The sequence below is a fragment of the Xenopus laevis genome, chromosome 9_10L (genome assembly GCF_017654675.1).
Source record: "Xenopus laevis strain J_2021 chromosome 9_10L, Xenopus_laevis_v10.1, whole genome shotgun sequence".
Lineage (NCBI taxonomy): Eukaryota > Metazoa > Chordata > Amphibia > Anura > Pipidae > Xenopus > Xenopus laevis.
The window spans coordinates 71,278,386-71,290,975 of NC_054387.1; the positions used below are offsets into that span (position 1 = coordinate 71,278,386).

At 39.8% G+C, this 12,590-nt stretch overlaps 1 long non-coding RNA gene across 7 annotated transcripts in view; it reads left to right on the forward strand.

Moving 5' to 3' along the window:
• marchf7.L overlaps window positions 1-10,140 on the forward strand; it is a 30,040-nt gene extending 19,900 nt beyond the window's left edge. For 5 of the 7 annotated variants that reach the window (XR_001933154.2, XR_001933155.2, XR_005964041.1 and 2 more), the window contains 8 exons: window positions 2,057-2,246; window positions 2,666-2,821; window positions 4,224-5,289; window positions 5,942-6,111; window positions 7,614-7,723; window positions 7,849-7,962; window positions 8,054-8,102; window positions 9,128-10,140. This is a non-coding gene — a long non-coding RNA (membrane associated ring-CH-type finger 7 L homeolog). Of the gene's footprint in view, window positions 1-2,056; window positions 2,247-2,665; window positions 2,832-4,223; window positions 5,290-5,941; window positions 6,112-7,613; window positions 7,724-7,848; window positions 7,963-8,053; window positions 8,103-9,127 lie in introns of those variants that run through there. The other 2 variants (XR_001933156.2, XR_005964042.1) reach the window with 2 other exon arrangements.
• Window positions 10,141-12,590: the final 2,450 nt, after the last annotated feature.

Here is a 12,590-nt window from a genome sequence, read left to right on the forward strand (position 1 = left end):
TGATTGGTAGTCAGTGCTGTCGGTCATGGAAAGCCAGTATCCGTTGTTTACACAGTCTGGGTGTAGGAGGGAGCGTTGCAGAAGGAGATAGGAGTTTGTGCTGCCTGTAGACACACCTTTAGAAGGCAGGGGCTGGGTGAGGAGAGAGCAGGAGTCAAATCAGAGACAGAGCTACCGATGCTTACACAGGTCTTGGGGGAGGGGTTAGGAGAGCAGATGTTTTCTGTGTCTGAGAATGGAGGCGAATGCTGGTAACTTTCTACAAGGAGAGACAGGCCTGTGTGTCTATGTGTGTATGTATGTCTATATATCTGTGTGTCTGTATATGCAGGTCCTGACCTAGGGGTCGGCAGAAGAGGCAACTTCCTAGGGTGCAATGATAAGGGAGAGCTGGGCAGCTCCTCTAAAATTGTTTTCTCCCTCTCCAGAAATACGTAGGCCCAGAATCAGCCTTGTTATTTTCCTGCACACAGAACCATTGTGTCAAGTGACACAGTGGTTCCAGGTTCACCAAAATAAAAAGGCTGATTCTGGGCCTATACATGCGGCAAGGTCCTTGGCACAGTTTTTTAAAAAAGCCAACCGCTGCGTAAATACGCTAGTGGTTTCCAGTTTGGTCTATAGCACTTTGGCTAGCGTATTTACTCAGCGGTCCGCTTTTTTAAAAACTGCCGAAGCTGCAGTTCGCCGCATGTCCATAGCCTTATATACAAGACCCTTTCTCTAAGGGATGGATCTTTTCCCTGTACTGATTTTATGAGCAAAAAACAAGGTCTCCATGTTATGTACTGAATTATTTTCAATGGGGCTCTACTCCCACAGACGTGTGTAAGCGCCGAACTCGGGTTGGGACGGAGCATGTTGCAATGTTCCTGCGTTCGCCGCTTATACTAGTCTGTGTGAGTACAGCCACAGCGAAAATAATTCAGTGCCTCTACTTCTGCACTCCCCTGCGGCTGAACAGAGGAAAACTGAGCGAAGGTAAAAATGTCCGTATGTAAGGGCCCTAAACCCAAGCAATTCTTTTATGCAGGGGATTGTACACCTTACTCGATGTTGAAACCCCATGAAGAATAGAAGGGCTGCTTCTGGGAAGATTTCTTTTTTTTTTAACCGGTTTATAAATCTATAATTTGAGAATTATATAGGAGGAAAATGTTTTGCATATTGTTGTTACTATCCCTTTAAGAGTGCCCATCTGATCACTTACTTGATCTCCTGCAGCTGTGTGTGCGTGTATTTTGCCATATTACGTGGGGGGGGGCAGGACAGGATTTGGGTCCCTGTGCTTGCCATATTACCTGGCACTGCGTGTTCAGTAAAGGAAAAAAGAATGCTTGTCTGCCAGGGAAAGAATGACGGGACAGATATAAAAGGGAAAAAAAACGAAGGCTAGTGGCACTTAGGGCTATTGATCAGCTTTTCTACACCTATGCTTCTTTGCAGATGGCGAACAGCTGATAACAGTCTGTAGAACCGCAGTACAAGCCATAGTTCTGAAGCCATGCACTTTGCTTTCTACAAATATTTCCTTATTCCCTTTGCCTGCATTTTATCTTGAAACAGAGTGCACAGAGCTGACTGCTAAGAGCAGGTTTGCAAATACATGGAGAACAACCTTAGAAGGAGGATTCAGGGATTTCAGTTTTTGAAAGGATGCTTTGCATTCAGCATATGGGAGGGCGGGACATGCTACTGGTTTTATGACATCACAGCCAGGTGTTGCCACTCCCACTCAGCAATTGCTTGCACTGTCTCTCAGAGAAAGGCTCCCAGTAATATGATTTTTTATTTTATAAACTAAACATTTTTGTTAAATATATTTGGAAATCTTATTTTCATCATATCTGTCTATCTGTGCTATTTGGTTTTCACAGTAGATCCCCATAAGTTGCTGATTTAGAGCTGAAAAGCAGGAAGTTAGTTCTGTTCGACATCCAGTCACTCCGGTCTTTATAAGTTACATTTTGCACAGCCTACTGTATCTATTTACCCAGTTTCTATTTTTGCACTTTACTGTTCTTTCTTGTTGACATACAAATTCTCTCCTCTCTAGTCGGCAACATCTTCACCGTCTCAGTCAACGTACAACCCATTGGAGAGGGCTCAGGGCACTTATACTGGATTGCACAGCCAGCAGCAGGATCTGGACTCAAAGAGACCAAAACTATCATATTCTGCTTATTCCTCTTATTCTACTCTTTCTGGTATTCGAAGCACAAGTAGTAGTTTAAGTTCCACTTCAGGTATTGCTATTTATTTTTATCTCTGGCTATATTTGTCTACTTGTTTAAGGCCTATAGCACACTAATCCTTTAACCACTGTTCCGTAAACTGTGGTAGTCTAAATGCCCACAATTTCCCCTTACTACTTTTCATATAAAAGTACGGGAAACTGCCTATAGCAGAAAAGATGCTTACATGTAGACCGTTCTCTTTCTCGCAAAGTGAAATACAGTTGTTAAATGCCTCATATAGGTCCACAACCACAAGGTTGCACTGTAGAACAGCTTTCACAGATATCTATTATGCAGGCTGCCTTAAGCATTGATGGCTTACTGGTAATTGCTCTGCTTTTCTCTTGAAGATTGCATGATGGATTTAAATTATATGCTGTCTCTTTTGAACTTGTTAGCTATGTTATGACACTGTCTTGCTTCTCCAGATTCAACCAGCAGGTATGGAAGGTTTCCAAGGACTTCCCCTATGATGCTAGGTTCCAGCAGATCTGAATTTGTCAGAGAACGAGAAAGGAGGACTGATTCAACCATCCACAGTCTTATGGATTATAGTCATAGAAATGGGGACACAACACCCTCATGTAAGTACAGGTATGGGACCTGTTATCCAGAGTGCTCGGGACCTGGGGTTTTCTGGATAAAAGATCTTTCCGTAATTTGGGTCTTCATGCCTTGTCTACTAGAAATTCATTTAAACATTTAAATAAACCCAATAGGCTGATTTTGCTTCTATTAAGGATTAATTATATCTTAGTTTGGATCAAGTACAAGCTACTGTTTGATTACAGAGAAAAGGAAATAATTTTTAAAAATTTTGATTATTTGGATAAAATGGAGTCTATGGGAGACAGCCATTCCGTAATTCGGAGCTTTCTGGATATAGGGTTTCCGGATAAGGGATCCTATACTTGTATATGTAACTGCTTCAGTGCAATCTTTGATGAGCTGTTTGGGCCTGCAAGACTACTGTATATGTTATGTATATTTTATAAGTGTGTGGTTTTCCATAAACCTCATTAAATGTTTACTTATAATTCTGTACCCTAAATGTTTGCTCAGATATCCTTCTGTGAGCATAGGGCTTGAGTACAGAGTATGCAGGATCAGAGTGATAGGAGGCAGTATAGTACAGGGGTGTAAGGTACTTCTTTCTCTTCTGTTAAACTACATGTGGCCTGCAGGTAAAATATCTACCCCTGGCAACCATAACTGAATTTCATTCTTCTATTAAAAGTTTTGTATAATTGTTTGTGGTGAAATTGATGAATGGTTTTGTTAACCTTTCTGTGTAGTTAGCTGTCTATTTCTTTTTTCTTTAAAGCCTTGCAGCAGGTGCCTTTGGAGATCAACAATTTCTAACAGGCCTTTAGCCAGTTGGAAAATTGGAGGTTTGGGGTCAGGAGTCAACTGCAGTATTAATGGCCAATTTACCCAAGCAACTAGGCAGTAGTTTGCATGAGGGTCCGGAAGATGCATAGAAAAGGGCCCAAAGAGAAATAAAAGTTAAATACAAAAATAAAATTTTAATCTCGCAGAACAAGCTTTTGTGGCTTCTGGGGGCAGTGATCCCTATCTAAAAAGATGGGGAAAAAAACCCCCAAAAAATCAATAATTAAAAAATGTTAAATTGCTATCGATAACACAAGATAAACTGGACCCACACCATTTATCCCGGTTTAGCCTTCCCTAATTGGTCTTATGGGGTGGGCAGAAAAAGGTGAGCCAGTTCTGCCCTGATCCAAGTTTAACTCTATTCTGTTCTACAATATGTTTACAGGGGCATTAGCCATAATTTAATACCTCTCCCATGGATTTCTCATTCCTGTTATTAGTGTATCTTTAGATATGCACCATAAAACTGAGAAAATTTGAGGTCAAAATTGTGCCACTTTAATGGGGTGGTATATTGAAGCAGATATTATTCTATATGAAATGATATGCTTTAAACTTAGGTGTTTAAATATGTTTGATTTTGCCATGCAGATCTTCAAGACAGAGTTTCTTCATATGCACAAGGAGCAAGGCCAAAAGATACTTCTTTAAGCACATCTCGACCTAACACTTCTATTAGCCACCAGCTGCCTTCTCAACATAGCTCCTCGCTCTACAGCAGGGACTCAACCAGGAATCTGAGACCAGTGACTTCTAGAGACCTGCGTTCATCACACGATACACCAATTGAGACCCAGCATGTCACAAGTAGGAGGGAAACCGCTTCTAGATCTTCAGGAAGACTTTCGCCTGTTCGACAAAGATCTAATGAGCAGCCTACAGATACAGAGAGCAGACGCTCAACAAGGCATTTACTGTCTCGTATTGCTTCTAGCATGTCTTCTACCTTCTTTTCAAGAAGATCCAGCCAAGACTCATTAAATGGACGATCACCAGATACCGAGGAATCGCCATCTAGTTTACATAATCCATCTCATCAATGCAGTGTTTCTACACCACCACCCAGCACAGATACATCTGAGAACAGGTCTTCTGAACAATCTCAGGGATTTGCCTTTCTCAGACGGCGACGCTGGGGTTTGTCCTCTGTCTCTCCCAGTCAGAGTTCAGACTCTGATGCAGAGAGTAACAGATCAGAAGATTCAGAAACAAGGTCTTCTGCATCATGGCTACCTTCTTCCCTCAGAAACAGATGTACACCTCTCTTTTCCAGGAGAAGGCGCGAAGGAAGAGATGAAACTGCCAGAGCATCATCTACCTCTGACACCAACAGGATACATTATCCCTTCAGGAGGAGCTCTCCAGAAACAGGATCTGTGGATGAAGGTCATGGAGCCACAGCGTCCTCTGCAGATTCCAGTACTGACTCTTCTAGTGGTGCATCCCTGGCAGATTCCCTCTTTAGCAGGAGAAATTCTGGCATTTCAGGAATGCTTCCTGGCTCATTTCTACATTTTTCTGTGCCTGGTGCATTGAACAGCTCCCTGTCGGACAATGTCATGATAAGCGTAGATGTTAGGACCAATGATGCACAAGAAAGTGAAAAGTCTCAAACATCCTCAAGAGATCCAGAGAAAATAAAGCAAATTCAAGAAAGGCAAGTTTTTAATTTAAGACCTTTTTTATACTGAGTCAGTGGAATAACTTAATATTACTGGGCCCCGCAGCAAATTATTTTTCAGGCCTGAAAATGTTTAACGGTTGACTTGTTTTACCTGTATTTATTGAAGCTGTATATGAATTGGGGCCTCATTGGGCCCCTATACCTCCTTGGCCCACCTGCAGGCGCAGGGTCTGCTTCCTCTACAGTTACGCCCCTGCTTAGAGTACTTTGAAATGGGACTAAGACAGCCAGTTTGTCCACCCAGGTATCTGGCCAGTCTAAATGTTTGACCAGCAGCCAGGCACAGGCCCATGCAGACCAGTCATACTGTCTGCATCTTCCATTTTAACAACATGCAGATATGTCAGGAGCCTCTTTGTTTGATTTTATCAATTTCCTAGAGGGTACAGCAGGTAAAATCTACCTGTGTATGCCCAGCTCTATACTACTCTATAGGTTGCAAAGCTACATGAGGATGTATTTTTATCATGTTTAAAGCTAGATATCACTGCAGATATAGTCGCACTAGAAATCTCCCAATAGATTTGCTTTGAGCAAAACTGTTCCAATATTACGGATGTTTCATCTTGAACATTTTAAACCATATATATGTGTGTGTGTTTAACTATTGTGTTTACATTTTAAGCCTTCTACAAGAGGATTCTGAGGAAGAGGATGGTGATCTATGCAGAATATGCCAGACTGGAATGACAACACCTTTGAATCCATTCATAGAGCCATGCAAATGTTCTGGAAGTCTTCAGTATGTTCATCAGGACTGTATGAAGAAATGGCTGAATGCAAAAATTAATTCTGGTGAGGATGATTTGTTGCCTTCTGTAGGGGGATTAGTTCTGCCTTTGCTGTTATAGTAATGGGACACTCGGGTTGAATTGTGTGGATTCATAGCTGATGGGAATATTTTAGGTAGGCTTAGCTGTTTTACTATTCTGTAAGCTCACATGTCAACCTGTGACTTCAGTAATAACCAGCTGAAGCATTCCTTTTAGACCAATGTCGCATGCATTCCACTCCTCTTGCCTGATGGCCTTAATCTTGTTGCACCACTTTCATTTCCCTGACTGTTGGCAATGTAGAATTTACAATCCATAGCAGGCAAACCAATGAGCTATGCAGTAGCAGATGTTCAATCAAGTGGTACTACCAAAGGGTTTATACCTGTTCTTTGTCATTTTGTTGTTTTTAATACATCTTACAGGTATGGGACCGGTTATCCAGAATGCTAGAGACCTGGGGTTTTCCAGTTAACTGATCTTATTGTAATTTGGATCTTCATATCTTGTCTACTAGAAAAATCATGTAAACATGAAAAAAACCCAATAGGCTGGTTTTGCTTCCAAAAACGATTTATACATCTTATTTGTGATCAAGTAAAAGCTGTTTATTAGGGAAAAGGGAAATCTGTTTTAAAAATGAATTATTTGGATAAATTGTAGTATTCAGAGACGGCAATCTATAATTCAGAGCTTTCTGGGTAATGCGTTTCAGGATAACTGATCTCGCACCTGTACCTAAACAGACTGGATCAACCCTTATGCTTCTACCGAATTCCTTTAAAAATGAATCTTTAGATAGGGTGTAGTCTCTCATCTATACTGTTTGTATACATGCTGTGTCCATGAGCTAATTACACTTCTGCCCTTCAAGTTTGCTTTAAAAATCAATCCATTCAACTTTTAAAATCATTTTACTATGATGCGAACTGTGATATTCTGAGACCATTTGCAATTTAGCTTTTTGTACAGCAGCTATCCATTTAAGAGCAGCTACCTGATTGCTGCGATCAAGACTATCCTAGAAACCAGGCAGTGGTTTGAAAGAGAATAGAATAGCTTCCCAATCGAAAGACCAGCATAAAGTAACAATAATATTTTAGCAACAAAGAGCCAAGACCTGGAGTGAGGGCAGAAAAAGGCAAATTATTAATCAAGGGGGGAAAAAATGAAGACGACTAGTTCATAGGTATTTACACCATGAGGCTGGCATGCACATACCAAATTTAGTACAATTTACATGTAAAATTATGCTTGGCTTTGCTGGTGGGTCTTACATGATCTGAGAAATCTTGTAATTTCTGTACAACAAACTGATATTAAAAGTGAAGTTCAAATATATAAATAACGTGATATGTGAATCATGTAAAATGCATTTATTCATAAAATATTCACTATAGTATATACACTTTGTGCACATATACAGCATGGGAAAAAAGCGATACAAGCTAATCACATTTTACATTTGTGACCTGCCATTACTTTGTGCTTGTGCAAGCAATGTGATCTGTGTATCCTTTGCAGGCTCTACTCTAGAAGGTATAACTACATGTGAATTGTGTAAAGAGAAACTGGATCTGAACTTGGAAGATTTTGACATCCTGGAACTTTATCGTGCTCATGCCAGCGAGAGGGTAAGTGTTGTGAATGAATTAAGTGCAGGCAAATAGGCTTTGCTAATGGAAATGTTAGGTTTTATTTATTATATGAACTGAGCCAATTGACTAAGCCATTAACATACATTTTCTTCCCTCTGTAGGCTGAATATGAATTTATCAGCTCTGGTCTGTACCTGGTTGTCTTACTCCATTTGTGTGAGCAGAGGTTTTCTGACATGTTGGGAGCAGCTAATGAAGCAAGCACTAGGGTTAGAGTGAGTGGCTGTGTTCTGTATCTGTAAAATTCCAATTATAAGCAGTTAAGCACAGTGTGCTTAACTATGTTTTGTTTTCTTGTTTTTCCAGTTTATAAATCTTGCCCAAACTCTCCAAGCGCATATGGATGACCTTGAAAGTAAGTTCCAATTTAGAAATAGGTGTTGCCATTATCTCTTGTTAATGATTCTGTAGCAGGTTCTGCTGTGCAGTTAAGCAGCCTTAATGAGTAACAACCCAATCCTTTCTCATCCACACCCTGATGACATGTACAGGCTGTGGATTCCTTTGTATTAACCAGAATGATTGAAGCCATCAATTGGTGGCTCCAAGACTGATAAAACTTGCTAGTTTTTTCCCCATATTAGCAGGTGTGAATATTCAGCCCTCATTGTTGTCCACTAAACTTTAAAAGGGTTGGTTCACTTTTAATTTAACTTTTAGTATGTTCTCGATGGCTAGTTATAACAACTTTTCGATTGGTTATCTATTTTTTTAATGGTTTCAATTATTTGCCACGTTCTGGCTCCAGCTTTCAAATGGGGGCCACTTAAAAACAAATACTCTTTAAGGCTACAGCTGTATTGTATTGCTACTTTTAATTACTACTTTCTATTCAGGCTCTCTCCTGTTTATATTCCCTTCTTTTTCATATCAGTGCATGTTTACTTTGGTAATTTGGACCCTAGCAACCAGATTGCTGAAATACAGTAGAACTGCTGAATAAATTTTTTTCCGAACTGCTGAATACATTTTTTTCCGAATATCCGTCTACAACATACTAAAAGTTAACGCAAATGTGATCATATCCTAGTCATAGACGGGCCATTTAGACCTAGATGGCAGCTTGTTGGCCAGTGCACAAGGGCCTCCCGACATCCTTCCATGTTATTGGGCGAGGATTGCATCAGTCTTATGTGGTTCTCTTCTGACTGGTCTCCCTAGGCCCCATTATTGTCTCATTGTTGCCCAGGTAGCCAAAATATGTGCTGTTTTGGCCACCTCACCAAATGAGTAAATGTAGCAGTGTATGGCCAGCTTTCTTGTCTGATCTGCTCCTTGGAAGGCTGGATATTTTGTCCCTTTTTGGAAAGTGTTAATGAGGGAAAAGTCTGTAAAAATGGACCCCTCCAATCCTGTATTCAAATGAAAACTCTCTTTCAGCTTCAGAGGAGGAAGATTCAGAAGATGAAAGGGTATGACTGACTTCTAACCTGTCAACTTGGCTTGCGGCTTGAATCCACCAAAGCAACGGCAATTAAAGATGATAGAAATGCAGACATATTGTGCATTTTTGCTTTGTATTAATATTCAGCTGCTTCATGATAGTTATCACTTGTATTTGGCCCGTTAATCACTTGTCACCTTGGCAATGTTTAAAAAAAAAAAAAAAAAAAAGTGCAAACTCCCACTCTTGTATGCGTTGGCTGCAGGGATTGAGAACCTTAAGCTCTCCAGGTATTGCAGAACTTGCAACTTGCATCTTTCTCTACAGCTGGGGCTCCAAAGGTTGCCTTTCCTTGTTTGCACGAACCATTTTTGGTCTCTTGTGTTTATATTTCTGTGTTTTTTTGGAACATTCATGCCTCTACCCCCGTTTGTTTAACCAGGCCCTGGAGCTTTGTTTTTCAATATTCTTTTCTATGTGTGTCTTTCTACATGTAGCCAGCCTTGCCTATCCTCTTGCTATTATCAATTCTGGAAAGCATTGTTACCATAACTAAACAGGCCTAGACTATTTTTTGTGGATTTGGGGATATATATGCAGAAAATATGGTGGTTATTATTGTTTTCCTTATCTTTAAAGAAAAAATAACCAAGCCTTAAGTTGCAGGCTCCTATTTTATAATATATAAGAATAACATGCCTCCAGTGTTAATTGTTTACTATGAAGGGGTTTTTGTACAGTTAATTCCGTATCCAAGACTTTTTATTGATTCGACCTGTAATTCATAAAAAGCCACATAAATAGGAGGGCATTTCTTGATACTAGATTTATTTTGTGTTGGGCTAATATTTGTGTACCACACTTTTACAGTAGGAAGAGTAAAAACTGTAGCTTGGATGTCACTTCTAACCATCTGTCATTGCAGACATTTTAGAACCTGTACAGTCACTTTCAACACTGACCTATTGATGTTTTAGTTGTAAAATGGAAATAAAGTAAATGTAAGCAATTCTGCGTCTCGTATGACTTCTTACATTGCTTATAGAATGGTGCATTAGGGAAAGGTTCTATATTTCTGTCCCTGTATGCCTTGATCGAACGGTTATTGTCACAAATGTTTTTCCTCCTTGTGCATCGTTCAGCCATTCTAAAGCCCATTTTGTTGTAAGGCAAGCTTGCCACTTAATACATGACTAGGCAGTAGGCAAATTGCCTGTATAATTCTCAGTAATATTTACAATACAGAATGTTTTTTCTTGTAATAAACAACATAATGTGATGTCACTGAACACAGGTTAGAAAAACTGTTGTATAGGCTTTTCTGTAGAATAATGCCTTTAAAAACATGGCTTTTTATAAACAGTTGACAGTTGCTTAAAGTAGTTATCACAGTTGTAGGAGTCTATTTTGGTTATCATATATTTAACTTCTAAATGTGACTCCCATTTATTTCTATTCTAAAGCAGAACAGAGCCTTGCTTTGGATTCACACTAAGATTGCTTGTGCTTTTCAGTTAGATCAGTCTTTAAGGAATCAGAGTTTACTCTTAAAAGCTGTCCATTTTTCTTAATTTCAAAAGCTTGTTTGGGTAAAATAATGAAGATAGCAGAGCCCCTTTTTTTTTTCCCAGCATGAAACTGTGTGATTCGTAATCTCGTGTGGGGGTTTCTTCAAAGATGACTTGTGCTGAAAGGCCCCTTCGTATCTTCCCTGTTAGCAGAGTTTGTTTTATTAAAAGTAATCATCTCTGTATAAACAGCTCCCTTCCTGTCTTTGGATTGACAGATAATCCGATTTACCAATGTACAAAACAAGTCCATTATGCAGGGGGGTTTAAGTAGCTTGCAAGAATCACTAAGATAAAGTTCCCTGTTTCGCTAAAGAAATACCTTGGGGAAAAATAGGCCAGAATCAAAAAAGATCTATGGTTTAAATATGTTAAGCACAAGCCACATTCATTTCACATTGTTGAATAAAGGCAAAAACTGTCCTCATGGTGTTGGGGAAGAGCTGGGTGTCCGAATCTGTAAACTCTTGTTTAACTTGTTCAAGCTCATTGTATCACTAATGTACTGATCTAAACCTTATGCAAGAGATTTTCAAGCATTTTGACCTCTATGTACATTGCTTCATACTGTCGTTGTGGCTCAAATAAATATTAGACCTGAAAACATGGACACTGCTGTACGGTATTTCCAGGTTTATCCAAGACAGCAATTTTTTTTAACCTCAATTCCCCCAGACTACCCCCACCTTTCAATATTTTGTGTCCTATTAGAGGGGCACGTCACATTGGTTGGGCATCACGGTCCTACGCAGTGGGAGTCCTCGGTTTCTGCTGTGTCCATCAATACAGCCTGATCTGTACAAGGAACAACCTCGCTGGCCAAGGTATAGCTTCTTGATAGGAATCCAGGAGAGCTTCTCCTATACAATACTATAGCTGATACACTTATAACAACAAGAAAAATGAAGATGATCAGGGTGATTGTTAAAGCCTTTAGATCTGCAAAAGAACATCTGGCATAGTTGGTGGGAAGACCAAACCCAACACCCACATCTAATTTAGTGTTTTAATGGCAACTGGAAGGGGCAGGTCACCTTTAAATTTTAACAGCATGAAACATCTAGAATTTTTTTTTAATTAATCATGTGGATGATGAACATTTTGTTTGGTGATGCTTTATGGATGGGAGCTGTAGTCTAACAACTATAGAGATAGATTCTTATAGTCCTTCAGGGCCAGTGGCCCACATCTCCCAAGGCGAACCAACCCTGCTCTGTTGCATGTGACTCAGTTCTTCAAAAGGTTTGTAACCCAATAGCAACACTGTCCAACAATACCCACTTTTTTTTCTACAACAGTTAATGGAAAAAGTAATTTATAGATGCTAGAAAATTCACCAATTCGGATTTGACTGCTCAAAAACTTTGCTATGAATGTGAATTTACCAATATGAATTCGGGCTTCTTGCTGTTATCTTTAATTATCATTCTGTCTTAATTATATTAGACATGAGGATAAAGGACAGAGTGGTTTAGTGCTGGGAAACTATGTAAATCTTCCAACTCCAGTTACAGAAACAAAGATTATGGAACCAGATTTGAGCTGGCCATATATAGGGAGATCCGATATTTTAGTGACTATTACAAACAAGCGGATCTCTCCCTGATATATCCACCTTGAGGCGGGCGTTTTCGGCTGATCTGATTATGGGCCTTGGGGCCCAATGATCTGATCACAACGAGAAGAATACGGCTGGTCAGTCGATCCGACAAACCCACCAGATACTGATTGGGAAGGCCACCTGAGGGCTCGCATACACTGCCCAATAAGCTGCTGGCAGCTTATATCTGTCTGTGTATGGGGGTCTTTACACAGATCAGCTGGGATTTTCATTGGAGATTTTTTTTTTTGCATTTGAATCCGTTGGCTATAGAGATTTGAAGATAAGTTT